The sequence below is a fragment of the Thunnus maccoyii genome, chromosome 7 (genome assembly GCF_910596095.1).
Source record: "Thunnus maccoyii chromosome 7, fThuMac1.1, whole genome shotgun sequence".
NCBI classification, from domain to species: Eukaryota; Metazoa; Chordata; class Actinopteri; order Scombriformes; family Scombridae; genus Thunnus; species Thunnus maccoyii.
In genome coordinates, this window is record NC_056539.1 from 20,477,752 (window position 1) to 20,490,878 (window position 13,127).

Below are 13,127 nucleotides of genomic sequence, written 5' to 3' on the forward strand. Positions count from 1 at the left end.
CCAGACCACCTCTGAGCTAGACACAGCAAAATAAAAGGGGGGGAAACTATTCAATTAAATGACAGAGAAACTCAACAGATGATAGAACATGGAGTCAGTTGCAATTTACTGGAGTTCATCATAAGTCTGACCGGTGGGCTGACCAGCTGGTCTCTCCCCTTGACCCATCCACTCCACCAGCTCAGCAGATAGATCAAAAAGGCCTGTCCTCAGTGGAAACCGCTGCCTTGTTTGAGCCAAGATGGTTGATATCATTAGGGACCCTGCCACTGAGGGTCACCACAGGGCCCGGTTTGTGTCCCAGGCTGAATTTGATGTATGATCCAAGAGTTTTTTGGGCGAGGTTGCACATAAACACATATAAACCATCCTGTTTCTCCACCGTTGTGCTGTGTAGTATACTGGTATGTGCATGAATGTGAACGTGTGCATCACACTTTCTCAGTAAAAAAATTCCCAGTCCTCTCTGTAATGCTGCCTAAGACTATTAATGTCACATTTGACTTTATGCGTGCATGCATATTTCAGCTGGTTGCCTCCAAAACTGTGCACACAAGATGGATATTTTGCAAATGGCATTGCTTTAGATTTTCCTTAAATGTTACAACTATTATATTTAAGTGAATGTATTTTTACTAATATTCTGAACTGGAGGTGGCGTCTGTGACTTTTTTAAATTTAGTCTTATTTCCATCATTGGCACTAACCACTCATTGCGGCAATTCTTTTACTCACCAGTTCCCAGTGATCATTTCTCAATCAAAAAGTGTGCATGGCACTGTGATGTCCATATCCTTAGTTGCTTGAGTTAGTGTCCATTGATGACACCTTTATTTATTGATTTAGCTGTGTGGTATGGGAGATGATGAGAAGATGATGAGAATCCCAAGAAAAACTACAGCCAACATGAAAGCTCTCATGAACAGACTATACAATTAAATGAATCAATTGAGTGGTAAAACTAAGGCTCCTGAGTCAGATTCAAAACAAACCTTAAGTGTGGTTTTGGCTTTAATGAGCTGTTTCATAGTTGTCGCCAATCAGCCAGTCATCTGTCGTTATGTATTCCCTTGCATCCGCCAGTCAGGTTCCAATATCAGAGCCACTTTAAAGCACCAACGGACAGATCAGAGTCATGACACTCACTCGCCACAAACACGTCATGGGTGAAATAATTGGAGCTTGTTTGGGGGGTATTTAAGCAGACATAACGAGGAGGAAGGCTCCTGTCCAGGGAGGGGGATACACATAAAAGGGCTGAGGGGGCGAAAGTTACTAAGAGCTGGGCAGATAGAGAGGGCAAGACGGGGAAGTGAGTCTGGCCATTGCGTGTTTGAAAGCAGCAGTTGGGACCCTGATGACAGAGTGGTCTTTGGGAATTTAAGAGCAGGGCTCAGAAGTGGGCGTTTCCCCCCGCAGAGGACTGGGCCAGGAAGGAAGGCTTTGGTTTTCAAAGCGTCCACAGCTTTATTTATATTACATATTTTCATCACCAGGACTCTTTCAAAGGGAGGAGAGGGATGTTTTCCGATTTCCAATACAGTTTGGCCTCTGTCTTTATTTCCCTACTCTGCCTACTACAATGTATTTGTTTCCGGAGCACCATTCGCCTGGGGTCTGCATGTGAGGACTGTGTTTACCACTGAAAGATACAGTCAGAGTGTTATTGTTGAATGTGGAGAGAGGGATGGGAGGTTGCGTGATTGTTTTGCCTCACCTGTTTTCCAGTGGGGTCCACAACCAGAGAGGAATAACTAGAAAAACAATGGCACGGAGGCCTTGGAACAACTGTATGATGAAAGATACGGTCTCCACACCATAGAGACATCAAGTCCTTTTGTTGAAAGTAGTCCTTGTTTTCTTTTACTTATTAAAACCAAGTGTGCTCCCTGGCTCAAATGACTAACAATGAAAGATAGTTATGGCTGTATTGTTGTTTTGTATTATGATTATGGTGTCAACAGATATATACTGTCATAGGCATCCAGGGTTCACAGGACAAAGGTTTATATTAGTTCAGGTCTAAATAAATCTGCAATGGAAAGTTTTCACTGAATACCCTAATTCATTCTTTTTCTGCATGGGACAAAACTGGGCTTTATTCATGCAAGTGTTTATTGATGCATATGTTGAACATCACTGTGTAATGAAGTTTTTTCAAGGAATATATTTTCAGTGTATCGCAGAGTAACTTTTGCACAAAGTTGTTTTTCCACTTGATTTATTGCCCAAAAGGACCAAAAAGTTTCAAACAGCACACATCACCTCCCCTTTGACAGTTTACCCAGGCCGATTCACCGGTGGCATCATTAACCATCGTTAGGCCAAGACAGCTACTGATAAATTAGTCATCCATCAAAGGCTCCCATATCATCTGGAGTCCCCTGATCATTATTGGAGGCAAACAATGGTGTCACATGGTACACTGTCAACCTCCCACCTCCTCCCATCTCTCTCTCCTCTTGGGAATGGACCACCCCTACAGCCAATCAGCATCCGTGCCACAGGGGAATAAAAAATCAAAGAGATGGCCGCTTTTCACCTCTACCTGCTAGGGAGCAAAATGTGTCAAGTTCCTGTCCTAGACTCAGGTATCTCTCCGATAAAGTGGATGGCATCAACTTCCTCTGTTTCTCCCCCTTGCAGCCTGAAAGGATGCGCTGCAAGCTCAGGTTCTAGGAGTCGCAGAGTTGGCAGATCTCCTCTGAGCCGTACCAGAGGTGCAGGTTCCGGGAACTGGGAAGGGTATAGTGCGTGGTCCTGATAAGGAAGCTCAGCCTCGCTTGGGGCACTCTCCACATATTCCCCCACGTAACGGCCCTGTTCATCACAGCCTCCCAGGTTGTCAAGCTTCCTTGTTGCTCACAGTTCTGATTTTATAGCTTTTCTCTTCCATCTTCACATCTTAAGAGATCACAACGCTTTTCCTTTCCTTCTTTGTGGCTTTGGACAGCATCTTGGGTGTTGTTCCCCATCCAAAACCAGCCCTGCCTGGCTGCAGCAATCTCCTAGTGTTTCAGTCAATTGATGGCTTGGTCTGTTGTCTGCATTACATTCCACTTGTGTCCTGTACGAACTTGGGCCTTGGTGTTTTGGACAGACAGGTCAGATGAGTCTCTCAGCTCACACACAAGCCTCACCTTCTCCTGTTTGTAGCCCAAGCTAATGGATTTCAATGGAAGATTCAGGGTATTCCTCCCAAACAGTGCTGTGTTGCAAAGACTTCGAGGGAGGCCCAGCCATTTACGGATGTAGTTGTTGGCTTTTGAGTCTTATGATAGTTATTACAGTTATTAACTAGGCTACTACTTTGTATTAATGAAAAAGTAATGAGTAGTTGATTTATATAATAGCAACTGAGACTGAAAACCATCCACAGTTCAGTCTCTGCCTTAAAGTAAGATGTGGCTACAGAACTTCAGAAAAGTCTTACACAAAAACGTGACTTCAGGTAAAGACATAGTGCTTTGTGCCTCTCCTGAGACACCTCCCCATCGGCACAATGCTTAATTAATTAAGAAAGGGTTGCCAGTTGCCCCTGGGACCCTGGGGTAATCATACAGGGCAAATTACAGCATGTTGAGCTGTGGGTTGAGAGAGGGAAGCCGCTGACGCTGTTGTCATTGTTGATTAATTTCTCCGTATAGATCCTGACACCACTGTGCATGTGTAACCTGTCACAGAGCACCCATGTGTCTATTCATCACTGCCTGGGAGGTATGTGTGTGTGTGTGTGTGTGTGTGTGTGTGTGTGTGTGTGTGTGTGCATGTGTGCGTATGTGTTTGTGTGTGTTTGGAGTAGGTGTGTCTATTAGTGTGCTGACATGGTGCTCAATATGTTTTGTGTGTAATTGTGTAATTCTGCAATGTGCTGTGTGTGTATGAATATGTAGGTAGGTATGTATGTATGTAGGTGATCACTGTGTGTGAGTGAGTTTATTTATAAGCATGCGGTAGCGTTAATATGTGGTTGTGTGTGTGCGCTAGTCGGTGTATATGTGTGCCTGTTGTATATACATATTAGCAATACTGCTTGGGGACCCCCTCATTGTGTGTGTGTGTGTATGTGTGAGGCAGGCAGCAGCACCATGTAAACAAGATGGTGATGCCTGATAAGAACAAGTGACGTTTCTGATGACAAATGACTGATAACGTCTTGGGACAGGGTGGTGGTGGGGGGGGGGGGGGTCTGTGAGGAAGTGTATTGATTAGCCTTATTACCCAAAGCATCCGTCTTGGGAACGAGTGGGGGTCTAAAGGAGGGGTGGGAAATTAGCCAGACTCCACCTCCGTTGACCGACTGATTGCTCTGGGGGCCCGTAGGAGAACAAATGGCCCCCGCCTGTCCACACACACACACATAGACACTTGTCATCCAACATTTTCTCCCTCCATCATTTTCCACACAATCTTACGCACTTACTGTATATTTTAGAAATGGGCACGCACACTAAACAAAACACAGGTGTATGAACTTTCACAAACGTGGAACACACACACTTTCTTCTTTTTCATTGGTTGTGTTTTGTCTGAGGAGGCAAGACACAAGGACACAGGTGGAATTTAACAATTTGTGCTAAATGTATAACAATATAGTTACATTTTAAAAATCCCACGGAATTATAGAAGGAGTAGTCTTTTTTTTTTCAAGTTTCAAGTTTCCATCCAAAGGTAGCACATATTTCAAGTGAATTTCCAGAAAATTGGCAAAGGAAAATGCTAATTCATGCCCGTTCCCACACTCTATACTGTTATGCAAATATTAGGAATTGGGCACATTGAGATAAACAATCAGTGGCACTAATTCAGGTTTTTTAATCTAAAACTGATAAAAACAGGTGGAATGGTGGAATGAAATGCACTGATCATGAAAAGGTGAAATGCACTTATCGTTACAACTGTGAAATACTAACAAGCAACTTGTATTTACTCCTCAAATGCTCTTGGCGGAGCATTATGTGTAGGTATTTATTTTAGTTTTTGGTGATTGTTGATTGGTGATTTGTTAGTTTTTCTATAATCAGTTAATTGTTATCAAGCTAGCCACAATGAAGGTTATGATATTGTAACCCTTGTTCTATAAGCACTGGTGGAGCCCTCTACTGGGCTCTATGGGTAATACTCTCTTCCAGTCACATATACACAATCACCCACTGAAATTTGCATGTATGTAGCCGGCCAATGAGGATGCACCTACTGATTACATGTGTCTCGCACACTATAAAATCAGCATCTCACTGCTGCTCACTATCTGAAAACCACCTCAGCGGATGGTGTAGGAGCAGCAGGGTCCATAGGTAGAGGGCTCTGCCAGTGCTTATAGAACTAGGGTTACAATATCGTAACCTTCTTTCTATCTAACACAGGCGGAGCCCTCTACTGGACTGTATGGGTAGATTAGGTGGAGCCCGATGAATGATTGCGCCGCCTCGACATGTCATCAGACTGCCTCACTGAGCATGACTGGCTATAGGTTAGTCGCCGCAGCCCTCCTACTACAGTGGAAACCACTTACAGTGATCACGGTTACAGTGATCAGCCGCTTATATAGATCAAACAGCTCAGGACAGAATCATTCCCATACAAATACTGTTTCACTTATAGTAATCAAGTAGTCTGCTTTCAGTGTTCATTTTGAGTCTTTTCATACATGAAAACATATGGAAAAAAAAAGATTTAAACTACAGTAATTCTATTTTCTTTTTATCTTACTCCCATGATACACGTATTATGTGTATTTAGTAGCTGCTGCACCAATATCAGGCATTGCAGCGCACCTCTGCAGGTTTGTGTGGAGGTGCAGGGTGGGGAGGTGGGCATGTTTATTTGTAAGCACCATGAAACAATCAGAAAATAACATTTTCTTCCTCTCATTTATCGGTTTTCTCACTCCGACTGCTCACTCTCCTCATCCACTTTCTAGCTCGCTCAACCACTGCTCTCTCTCTTACTCTCGCTCTCTCTCATCTTTTTTAAAATGAGTCGGGACTCAGGAGGAACTAACACCACTGGCAGCACTAACATAAACCCAAGTGGCGAGCTGTATACGCCGGTCCTGAGCAGAGCGATGTGAACAGTGGGAGACAGTGCAGACATGAAGCATCCTCACTCCGGTCAGTGTATGGGCGTGAGGTGTTATTCCTATGTGAGGATATAATGCCGCTCGCCACACCACCGTTTCCTGGGGACATGCACTGCGCTGGCTGGTTAATACAGTAATTAATAATTACTGTATTAATTTTAAGATTTTTTTAATTCTTTAAGGTTTTCTTTAATCTTTAATGCACCCAGGCATCAACTCTAGTTCTTTTTGCCAGTGCCTTGGTCAGGGGTACTGACAGGAGTATTAACCCTAACATGCATGTTTTCATACTTTCTAAGGGAACTTAATGTTGGTCTTAACTGTTGATACTTTGTTTTGTCCAGGCATCAGGGACAGTGTAAGTTATGTGAAAGCTAGTCTATACTTTTGTGAATCCAGTTTTCTTATTACTGTACTAATTCATGTTTACAGTATGTTTGATCTAACTCTTATTTGTGGTATCTTATTTTTTTCAGATTTCTAATCACTTTCATTTAATTTGTTGTCGAGTACTGTTTTACTGTATCACAGTCGCCTACAGTAAAGACTTCAAAGGCCAAATATCTTGTCTCTAACCTTCATTGGCAGTGTGTTTCGTTCACTGCATAGTTGTGCACCTGCATGCATAGTGAGGGAAGAGGAATTATAAATAAATCACAGAATGTATCCCTACATGCAGCTAAAGTAACACATTTTAAGCTCAGAGCTCTTTCTCAGGTAGCACTAACAAAAGTCACCATTAGCATATCATGTTCAATCAGCATGTACAATTCATTGATCATTTTGTAATCAACAGTAATTTGTGCTATGTAAATTATGTAGTACACTTGTTTTATTCCATTTCCCTATATGCCTCTCACCCCTACCCTACAATTTCTGTGTTAATCACATTTCACTGTAATGATCTACTTTCCTGAGCTTATTGATGAAACCACTGCAATTACTTAGCTCAATATTTCCCACATTAGTTGGCCTTAGAAGTGTTTCACATGTCCATTTATCTGCATGGGTTTTTAAACGGCATAAAATCGGCTTCAAAGTGCTTTCATATTTTATTCTATGGAGGTATTGCTTGGCTGATGGGCTGCCGGTAATTCATAACCCTAAGTAGATGTAATAGCCCAATGAGCATGGACTTTCCTGATAGGAAAAGCTGTTTCCAATGGAAGGGGTTCCTCTTTCACTGCTGAGCTAAAAGACTAATCCATTCAATTACCATTTTCCCTGTCAAGCAGCTATGAAATATGGTAGTTGTTTTCCTACAGACAGAAGAGAGATGATGAAAAGCCTTTTTTTTACTTTTGAAGATATTTTTCACAGATTCTGCATTATCACTTCGTGTTTGTGACTGGAGAGTGAAAATTGCTTCTGTGAAGTGCTGAGTTCTGTGATGCTCAGGTCTGTTTGGGTCGCCATAGATGTGACCGTCTTAGTGCTATAAAAATGAGGTCACTTTATTCTGCTGTTTCACCAAATTTCCTCAGAGGTCAGGACAGGAGGATTTAGAGCCATCCAGCTTCTCTTTTCTTTTCCATTGAACATCCTTCCATCTTGTTTTCTATACACTTAAGAATTCATTCAGCTTTTTACTCCAAAATTCACATCTTTTCAAAAGAAAATGTGTGAATTCTGTCCTCATTTTGCATAATTTCTGTCCATGCCTTTGTTCACTGAAATAATAGATTATTACCATCACTAATACTCAGCAGATACCAATTACCGGCCCTTAACATCCTCCTTACTACAAGCTAATTCATATTCCAAGTCCTTGTCCACTTAACTGAGGGTAAAAATCATTATGTTTTCTTCTGTTTTCTGATTGCATTATTCTTGCCCCTGCTTCATTAAGGTACTCTATTTGGAGGGAGGGGGAGGGCTGCTGTGTTAGTGGGATCAATCAATAGCCATCTTCCCCTCGCCTTACTGTAAACGTGCTAAAGTATTTATGAATTAATTGACTTCCTTCGTCCAAATAAGAGGAACCTACCACCATCTCCTGAGCTGTGGTGTGGAGGTCACAGGCACTCTTGGTAATAAATAGAAATGGGCTCTTTTTTTAATGACAGTAGAGTTGGTGGTTACAGCAGCTTAAATGCTGATGAAGTGACAAATAAAAAGAGAGCTGAACTTGACCTTTTAGTTGTAGGTTTTCTGTGCATAAAGACAGCTTTAGTGTTTGTGGCATTAAGATAAAGGTAAGGCACCCACCTGGATCCCGTGTTTTACTTTAAAGGTCTTATGTCTTAACCAGTTTCTCCTAGTATTATATAGTGAATGCAACTATAGTCTAAAGGCTGTTGCAGTTGGCTAAGAGGCTTCCACACAAAAATGATTCCAGTTGTGGCAAGTACAGTACAAGTACAAGTATTGGTTGACACTTGTTTAGATCTTGCAAATCTTAATGTTCAAAGATAATACCTCGTCAGTTATTCAGTGTGCAATCAATTATTAGCATTTGTACCCACATCTACAAATTTTGTATCAGAGACGACTGTCTATGAAAGTGTAGGCTTCTTTTTCTCTCTAGTAATGGTGAGGTGTTACGCTCCACAAGCCTGCTGATGGCAAAGCTTGGTGATTTTGTGGATGGATTGGTGTGTGCGTGTCATACAGATCCATTGAGTTTTGGTGAAGGTCAGTCCCATTGTGGCCAAGACTGTAATAACCACAGTGACAGATTGGATTGGGAAGGAGGGGTGTAGCTTTAATGTCTGCATCGCTCCATAGCCTATATCACTGAGGTGTACTAGAGAATGAAGATTCCACATTGTAGCTCTCATACTATAAATAAAGGGGATGTACTCTATTGGGCTCTACAGACTTTGCTGCTCACTGTTGGAGAGCAGCGAAGTGAAAAGTGCACGTGATTTTTCAGCTAATCAGGAATGCTATCCAGTAAAGGCTGTATTATTTTTTTTTTTAAAAATCCTAACCTATCAAGAGTCAGCAACTATAGAACTTGCAACTCTAGAGCTAGGGTTACAACATATGTATAACCTTTATTATATCTCATAGGCAAACAGTGAACATTGGCGTTTCTTTGGCAAATTGATGTTGGTCCCCAAGACCTTTGGTAAATGTATAGGAAAGTGCTGCACTTCCCACCTCAAGTTCAACATTATCAAATGAGGTCTGGAGAGAGTTGAAAATTTGAAGCCAGTAGCAGAAACGACTGTTGGTCTTGAGGGCGATGGGGATATGCACTCCTCCATTGCTCCATTGCAGTGTGCTACAGGTGAGAAAGAAGGAGAAAGAAGGAGCTGTGCTAGATTACAGGGTGGCAAAGCAAACCCATCTTTGATTGCAAGTAACCTCACCTGTAATGATGCTCTTTGAGTCTTTGAAAGCTGTGCTTTGGTTAAAGTAGAAAGGCAATTAATATAGCCTCTGTGGCTCTAACCAGCTCAAATGAGCAATGCAATTATCAGTCTACTGGTAGGGTCGCAGTCATGTCTATAGAGTCTAAGCCTATGTGAGATAAAACTAGATCTGTGATAATAATGGATAACTCTGTATACTAGACCAAAGGAGATACATCTAGTGATCATGGTTGTGCAAGTTTCTTTTATTCGCAAAATGATACTGGATACCAAATTTTAGTCTAAGTCCCAATCTAACTCCTGCTTTGAAGAGGTTTTCCAACCTGGAATATACATTAATTAAATTGAACACTGATTTAGTCTAAATGACAGATTACTTAATGGCCAAACCCTAGAAAAACAGCCCAACTACAGCAGCAGCAATAAGCTTACAAAAATTATCTGAAGAACCATTCTCTGTATTTAAATGTCTGTACCTCTCTGAAGTCTTGTGGAACAAAGTTCTGCTTCTGTGGTTGCACATATCTAATGTATCCCAGATTATGGACCACCACTGTTTGAGGTGAATTACTTTTTGGGGCACCCGACACACATCGGCAGTCTGTATTTGAAGCACTCTAAATCATGTGATGTCACAAGATTAATTTTGCACACATTTTGCCTACCCCCACTTGGCATAGGAGTCTCCCCAACACTTGGGTGGTATGGGAGAAGGAGGGAGGGAGCAGACATTTCTTTTTAAAACGGGAAACATGTTGAACAAGCTTCTTCCCCTGCCATGGTCTAGCAACCGTGGGAGGAGAACAGTGTAACCAACCACCCTGAGAAAACATTGTGGTTTGACCACCACTTATGACGCTGTACTGGATATGAAGAGATGCTGGTGGGGGTGACTCTCAAAGGACAAAGGGAGGGGAGGTTTTCCTGCAACACTCTCCATGGCTGGCTTTTTAGAGATACAAGATCCACATGAAAGTTGTGTCTCTCCTCAAAAGCTGTTAGCAAAAACATGCCTTTGCTCACCAAGAGAGTGAAAGATAGGGGAACTCTTTTTCCTCTTTATTGGAGGAAGGTGAGATTTGGTTTCTGCTTGGGCACAAACCACAAGGTTCGCCACCTTCCAGCTGTGATATTAACTCTTTTCTTTAAGGTGAGACCACACGTGAAGCCCTCTCACCCCTGACAAGGGAAACCGAGAGTATTTTTAGAGGAAAAACTCCTCCAGTTTGAGTTTTCTTGTAGAGATTTATGGTCCCCTCTCTGAAGGAAAATAAAAAAGAGCACATGAATGAACTAAGAATATCAGCCACCTACATAGAAAATGATCTTTCCTGTTTAATGAAGCGTCAAACACAAAACCAGGGCGTTTTCCCACTTTTTGAACATCTTATCTTTTCACTCTGATTTACCAAGCCAGTGAGATTTTCAGTTTCTTAAAATTTCAATTGTTGGAGTCTTTTCAGTTGGCCGAATTCATAAATTCATTTGTATCTGTTTGGGTTGAAAGGAAATAGAGGGAGACTAGGCAGATCCTGTTTGAGCGTACAGTGTATGTGTGTGCGTGGCTGTGTGTGTGCAAGAGTACAAAATGTGTGCCCACGGAAAGGAGAGAGATTGTGTGTACATGCTTGTGTGTGTGTGTGTCTTGATGAACTCTTTCGGACTGACTGTGATGCAGGATAAGGTTTTCAGTCATTATGAACTGGACAACACACATTATCCAGCTTCCTGATCTGGGTCTAACGTACATCGTACACTGCCCAGCAAGTATTCCTATTTTTAAGATTATTATTCCATTTCAAGTAATTATGGTATTAACCCTGCAGTTGATATTGGCTCTCTGATACTGGTCTTCTCAGTATCATAAACTTTTCATTGTTGAACCATAATGAATTGTAAGTCAACAACTCTGTTTAACAGTATATTAATATTAGGTCTGGTATAAGTTTGCAGTGATAAAAAATATATTTACATGCTTTTCCTGCTTTGGAATCACTAAACTACAGTAATGAGTCTTGTGTGAACAGAGACAACTAAAGATAAACCTTGACAGTAGTTTAGTATTAATGGCTCAAATTAATTTTGAATATTTACTTCATTATCTTGCATCAAACATGGGGTTTATGTATAAAACAGGTATGGGAGTAATAGCATGTCAGAGTAAATAAACAAATATTTTTTTGTGTTGGTTATTGTTTGCAAAGTAATGATAACAAATGTCAACATGATCCAGCCACATTGGAGTTTCTTTTTCACAAATTCCTTTTGCTGTATGTGTGCACGCTTGAAAATGTTCATGTGTGTGTCTGTATGTGAGTTGACAACTCTATCTGCATCCTCCTTGGGTTCGGTCCCATTTCCGTCGGGACAGTTCCAAAATAACTGCCCCCCTTTTCCCTCCACACACCCTGCACACTCATACACTCACACACTTGTTGCTTCCTCTGAACACAGCAGCACATCGATCAAGACTGGACCTGGACTTTCTATCTCTTCCTGAGATAGCCAGGAGGAACTCGACCAGCACCGCATACACCCATGCACAAACAAAATAATGAAGGTATTGTTTGTCTCGTACTTGTTATTACACTTAGGCATGCACGATCACTTAAACACATAAAATTGCCTAAATCAACACATTTCCAAACATGATTCATATCATTGTGAATGGTTGCTGGCAGCTACAGGTGTACACGGTAATAAAATGTATTGCATCCAGACTTGAATAGACATAAAAGAAAACAAACAACATAAAAGCTTTTATTATGCTCACTTGCAGCCAAACATAAAGACATAAATACACAATTGAAAGTTTGTACCTCAACATTTGCAACCTTTCATAAACAGTAACACATCTTTTCCTCTTGCCGTGTTCCTGGTGGTTTCCTATTTACAGGCTGGTTGCATTGTTTGAGCAGCACAAGAAGATTCTCCAACCACTGAGTCATTCACCTGCTTTGGCTTCAAAACCCGTCTCACAGTAAACAACCTCCCATCAACCAAGAAAACTTTGCTTGTTTTCCTTGATAGCAACACATAGAAACCAGGGATTGTGTGGCAAGCAGTGAAGCTATGAAGACATAATTACATATGAGTCCTTTGTGTAATTACTATAAATAAATGAAACCCAGGTCAAGAGAACTGGTAGCCTTTATATCACCCCAGGAGTATTGTTAGTGCAATAAATACACTTTGTGTTACACAGAGGATGTTGTTGTTTACTTTTAATGAACATGTTGGAAGTGATTTTTTTAAGGATGCCCCAGCTGATCTGCAAGATTAGTATTAGGGCCAATGAACATGTTTTGAATGTGGATAGGAATACATAATGCCTGATGCTTTTCCTGAACATTGTTAATTGTACCACATTGTTCTCTGGAAATGCCAGCTGTTAGAAAGGCCTTGTATTCCTCTGTTAAAATATTGTAACCTACTTCGAACACAGGGCAACACAAACAAATAAACACCGTTTATGTCTCAGGTGCATTACAGTTCTGGAGTGCAGCTGCTGGTTAAAAACTGTATTCTTACTTCATATTGTTCATGAACCCTACACAAACCTTCTTGCTATAGCACAGTCACACTAACACTCCTCTCCTAGATATTATACAACACTGTGGGACATTATTTCCAAGACACTGTGCACCTGTTGTGAGAAAATTATTTACTAAAGTTTCATAATTTACAATCTCTAAAACAGACAGATTCAAGGCTATAAAATTGAA

The 13,127-nt window shown here is 41.2% G+C and overlaps 1 long non-coding RNA gene across 1 annotated transcript; it reads left to right on the forward strand.

Moving 5' to 3' along the window:
- Positions 1 to 3,645: 3,645 nt before the first annotated feature.
- On the forward strand, positions 3,646 to 12,856 carry LOC121901080. Its single transcript, XR_006097176.1, has 3 exons — positions 3,646 to 3,717; positions 11,857 to 11,962; positions 12,299 to 12,856. It is a non-coding gene; the product is annotated as an uncharacterized LOC121901080 (long non-coding RNA).
- Positions 12,857 to 13,127: the final 271 nt, after the last annotated feature.